The sequence below is a fragment of the Hemiscyllium ocellatum genome, chromosome 16 (assembly GCF_020745735.1).
Source record: "Hemiscyllium ocellatum isolate sHemOce1 chromosome 16, sHemOce1.pat.X.cur, whole genome shotgun sequence".
Lineage (NCBI taxonomy): Eukaryota > Metazoa > Chordata > Chondrichthyes > Orectolobiformes > Hemiscylliidae > Hemiscyllium > Hemiscyllium ocellatum.
In genome coordinates this window covers 39,119,038-39,124,582 of record NC_083416.1, presented here as the reverse complement: position 1 = coordinate 39,124,582, position 5,545 = coordinate 39,119,038, and positions in this window count along the sequence as shown.

Genomic DNA, 5,545 nt, shown 5'->3' with positions numbered 1-5,545 from the left:
TTGGGCATTTCCTACATTAGAGGGCATCCCAGACCATATAGGTACACTGTTGTCAGCTAAAGACAGTAAGACTTCAATTAGAAAACACTGTTGAATAATATACTGACACTCACCATGATGTCTACCTTGAAATTTGTGAACAAACCATTGGCACCAAAGCCACCTTGCCAAAATGTCAAGTCTCAATCACTTATTTTTCCTTGTGACACTTTGAGTGTTTCCTCTGATAGAGCAACTGTTCGAAAACATTAATTTCTGTGTAGGCAGCAACTTGTTTTGTTGCTTTTTATGAAACTTTATTGACTTCGATATTTCTGAAAGAAACTATTGTGCGACAGATAAAGCAACCAATTTTAATAACTGCATACTAACTATGCCTGTGGACTGAACAGGACTTCCAATGTTTGGTGCCTGGCTCACTCATTATATTGAGTTCTTGTGTTGTTTTTGGTTGGCCACTTAAGAATTGAATTGACTTTGACCTACTGTGCTAAAGTTGATCTCACCCCTGAAGATTGATTGATGTCACTTAACTGCTGCTTCACTTGTTATCTGAATGGTTTTCTCCTAAGTCAGATCCTCTTTGGACTCAATAAATTTGACAATGACCGATAGGAATTTGTTTTTTTTTATGAATTTTTGACTTGATGTTATCATAGCTGCATTTCTCCATTAATCTGTAGCAAACATTAAATTATCCATAGATTCCAGTGGCACAGTGGTTAGCACTGCTGCCTCACAGTGCCAGAGACCTGGGTTCAATTCCCACCTCAGGCAACTGTCTGTGGAGAGTTTGCACATTCTCCGAGTGTCTGTATAGGTTTGCTCTGGTTTCCTCACATAGTCCAAAAATGTGCAGGTTAGGTGAATTGGCCATGTTAAATTGCCCATTGTGTTAGGTGTAGGGGAATGGGACTGGGTGGGTTGCTCTTCGGAGGGTTGGTGTGGACTTGTTGGGCTGAAGGGCCTGTTTCCATACTGTAAGTAAACTAAAAAAGGATGCTGAACTCTTCCATTAAATATTGCCGTTTGCTGTAGACCAGGCCAAACCCCTCAAAACATTTCAAGAAGGTCGCCCAGACACTAACTTTGCTCTTTCTGACAAAGGTACCACTAAGCACTTGGAAATAGAAGTTGCTTGTCCCACCTTCTCAACACAGTCTTCGAAACATGGAATTGGATATGCATCAGTCTTTGTAACTGCATTGACTTTGCAATAGTCCATGCATAACTGTTGGGTACCATCTGGTTTTGGCACCATTACTACGGGTGAGCTCCAGACCCTGTAACTCACTTAGATTATGTTGTCTTTTTCCCCCAATTTCTGTCCCACACCAATTGAAAATTATTCTGGAAGCTAAACTTTACTTTATGGACCAACTCAATCATCAACCATTTTGGCTGCTAATCTTACCATTTTAACTCTGCTCTCCCACATGAATTATCCCTACTCGAGAAAATACATTTTTGAACTCACGTCTAAGTGCCAATTTCTGAGGTTCAAACTCTCTCTTCTGCTTTTAATTGTAATTCCTTGCCTTTTGCTTCTCACCCAAACTGCTTCATTTCAATTGAATTTCAGCCACTTCTAAAAGATTCTGATGGTGTTTCCAGCAAATTTAAATGTTGAAATACTGCTGTAATTATCTCTCCTTTCCTCACGGAAGAAGGCAGCTCCAACTCCTGCTTGTCTGCTAACTCCACCAGCTTGGCCTTCATCAACTTTTGCAAAACCCCCAAAGTCACTTCTTCCACCCCAGAAAATTCTTGGGTGACTGAAAGAGCCATTGCTATCCCAAGCACTGTTTAAACCAACCTAAATCAACATCCAAAACTACAGATACTAACACCTACCACTCACTGCCTTCAAGTCCAATACCTCTGATCCAATTTGAAACGACAGAACAAATCCCACAAAAAGCCCCCAGTCCACTATGGACCAGGCTTGACCCCTCAAAACATTTGAAGAAGATAACCTAGTCCCTAAAGCAGGTGTAAAGTGGATATTCCAGGAGAGAATCAGCTGGTCAAACTACTTAGTTTTAAACAAAACAGAATTTATTTGCAAGCTTACTAAATGAAACACAAACAACAGAAAACAGAATGCAGAATAACTTAACCACTCCAAAAACCCAACAGACTGTCCCAACTTAATGATGCTGTTCCAACTATTTGCATCAATCCCCATAAACACCCCTTGTCACAAAAGTTAAAATTAAACACAAGTTCATACAGGATAGAAGTCAGAGAAAAAGTACCAGCCTGAACCTGCTTCTTTAGGTCTAACAGCTTTTCCAGTGGTAAAAGATCAAACTAGAGAAAAGCTGAGCTGGGGGAACTGGCAATACCCCTTTCATTGTACAAGCATATTTTTTAAACTTGAAAATCTTTTGCCTGAGGTAGTATCTGGGAGCTATTATCAAATTGGCCCTAAAACCCTTCAACCCTCAGATTATTCAGAGTCAGTTTCATTTATGACCTCTCTGTTTAAAAAAAAAGCCAAGGACAAAATAGTCTTGTTACAGGAGTAGCTTTGTCATTCTTTACAATAAGTTCATCAGCTCCAAGGTTGAAATAACTGTCAAAGGCTCTTGTAACTTTGTCAAAAGGTATCTATTGCTTCATGTGCTCCTTTATGAGCTATATCATCAGCTATACTTCCAGTTATCTAAAGAAGTGTATTTTTGTTTAGCTCCTTATTCTGCATCTAAATTGGAAACAATTCTTTATCTCAAATTATCTTTTCCCCAACGTGTCCGATTTTGTGGTCCATTTGGTCGACCTCTAAAATTAAATCCTCCTGGCAATATCATTTCTCATACTATGTCTTCCTGATAGGATTTTATATATAATCCTACAATATATATTGCTTGATTAAAACAATTTTAGTTTGACGCAATAGCACAATGGCTGCTTTTAGGTGCCAGTCTGGAGGGCTTGCTGTATTTTGCTGCTAAAATCGAGGATTGCTGCCTGTTCATGATTCAAATAGAGAATTGCTGCCTGTTATGAAGTAGTGGTCGACAACCCTCTGATAATTAAAACCAAAATATCCAGAAAAGATTGCCTCACTTTATAATCTGATGAGGTGTGAAAAATGGTATAACCTACCTCTTATGCCCAATCTGTTATAAAAAAAAAGAGTATTTGCATGAAATGGAATCCATGATACTCACTTTCAAATAACAAATTGAAAAATCACACAACACCAGATTATAGTCCAACAGGTCCTCCTGGTCTTGAGAGACTTTTAGCTTTGTCAACCTTAATCCAACACTGGCATCTCCACATTACAAGTGACAAGTAACAATTTATTTATCTAACTCCCAACAGTGAATAAATTCACAGAACCACTAACAAACCGATAAATTTCTCTCTAACTACCTATTCCTGAATAAAACAAGATTCTAATAGGATGGTGTTTGAATAGATACAAGCCCCACTTAAATAACAAAATAATAAATTCAAACCTAATCTCTCAAAGTTCACACTGCATTTGTCTTCCAGAATGTTCTTCTAACCTCTCCATCTTTTCTCCTCTCTCTCCTCTGTCTGAAACACCTGAATTCTGGTGTCTGGAATTTTAGCTGAACATGTCGTGATACCATTTATGAATAGAAGGATGGATGGTGCTTTTTCATACAGAGCATGGAGATTTTGTGTGAGAGCCACATTTGTATTTCTCCAATGACAGGTTTGCTCTCTGTTCAGATATTTCCTTAAATATCACCAATGATGCAACAAATTCTCGTAATATGATTGGTTTCTGGTTGTCAACATCACTTTTTAAATTCAATTGGCTTTGAACTGCTGAGTGTTGGTTTAAATTAATTGGTCAAATTCAAAGTCGTCATTAAAATAAGCCGAAGGTATTCATTAGCAAAGCCAATTGTTACGTGTTTCCATTTTAGAACTCTGTACTATTTCCCATCTGCTCACAGATTCTTTCTCTGTTTAGCGCTAAGCTTGAAAAGTATTTTATCTCTTAAAGGGACCACACTCTGCTTTTCAATTCATGATTATTCTACTAAACTTCACAGCACTGCCTTCTTGCAGCTAAAATTAATTATTCCCACCTCTCATGAGTAAATGGAGGATTTACCCCCTTTTGAGACTTTACTGCATTAATTCTATTGTTTTTTGGCTTTATTAAACCATTCTTGTTTTGTGATGGTTTTACTGAGTGATTCCTCCTCTTTTCGCATTAAGTAAACTAGTCCTGCCTTTATTCTGACTCTTATGATGAGGTTTCTTTCCTTTTCTGTGAACTGATTAAAGTCTTCCAACTTTCTTCCCTCATTAGAAACAAAGGAATATAGGAACAGTATTAAGACATTTAGCCTGTCAAGCCTGCCCCACCACTCAATAAGAGTATTGCTGATTAAATACTTCAATAGGTTTTGCCCACCTTATCCCATAACCTCTTTCCACTGGTAAGCAGATATCTATCTCAGCACGGTGGCACGGTGGCACAATGGTTAGCACTGCTGCCTCACAGTGCCAGAGATCAGGGTTCAATTCCGGCCTCAGGCGACTCTCTGTGTGGAGTTTGCACATTCTCCCCGTGTCTGCGTGGGTTTCCTTCGGGTGCTCCAGTTTCCGCCCACAGTCCAAAGACGTGCAGGTTAGGTGAATGGGCCATGCTAAATTGCCCATAGTATTAGCTGCATTAGTCAAGGGGTGGGTTACTCTGCGGAGGTTGGGTATGGACTTGTTGGGCCGAAGGGCCTGTTTCCACACTGTAGGGAATCTAATCTATTCATCTCTACCTTAAACATACTCTTGGACTGATCTTCCATACCTTTGAAAGTTCTAAAAGCTCATAAACCTGAGTGACAAAATATTCTCTTCATCATGCACTTCCCTTTTTTTAAAATGGTGCACCCAGGAAAGTTTTTTACCTCCATCTACCCTGACTATCCCTTAAAGTACTTTGAGAGTTTCAATGAAATCATCTCTCATTCTTCAAAAATTCTAGAGAATACAGGCTCAGTTTTCCTAATCTCTCTACATAGGACAGACCCACAATCCAGGGAACATGTCTGGTGGGTGTTTATGCACTCCCTCTATTGTAATAGCATATTTTCTGAGAGGAGGAAATCAAAACTGCACATTATACTCCAGGTGACATCTTACCAGGTTCCTACACAGTTGAAAAAAGTACTTCACTACTCCTGTATTCAAATCCTCTCATATTAAAATATAACATTCTATCAGAGTTCTTTAAAGTTTACTGCACCTAACTCTCAGTGATTCATCAACAAGAACACCTTGATCCCTTTGTAATCTACATTTTCCGACTTCTATTCTATATAGCTGATCCTCTGACAAAATGGACAGCTTCACATTGTTCCACATTATATTCCATCTGTCATGTTCTTGCCTGTTCACAAAGTCTGTCCAAAGCTGCTTTACATCTTCCTCACATGATTTCGACGTAGCTTTGATTATCCTCAAGTCTGGAAATATTACATTTGGTCCCCACCTCCAAATCACTGATATCTACTGACAACAGTTTGGGCTCCAGCACTGATCCTTGCAATGC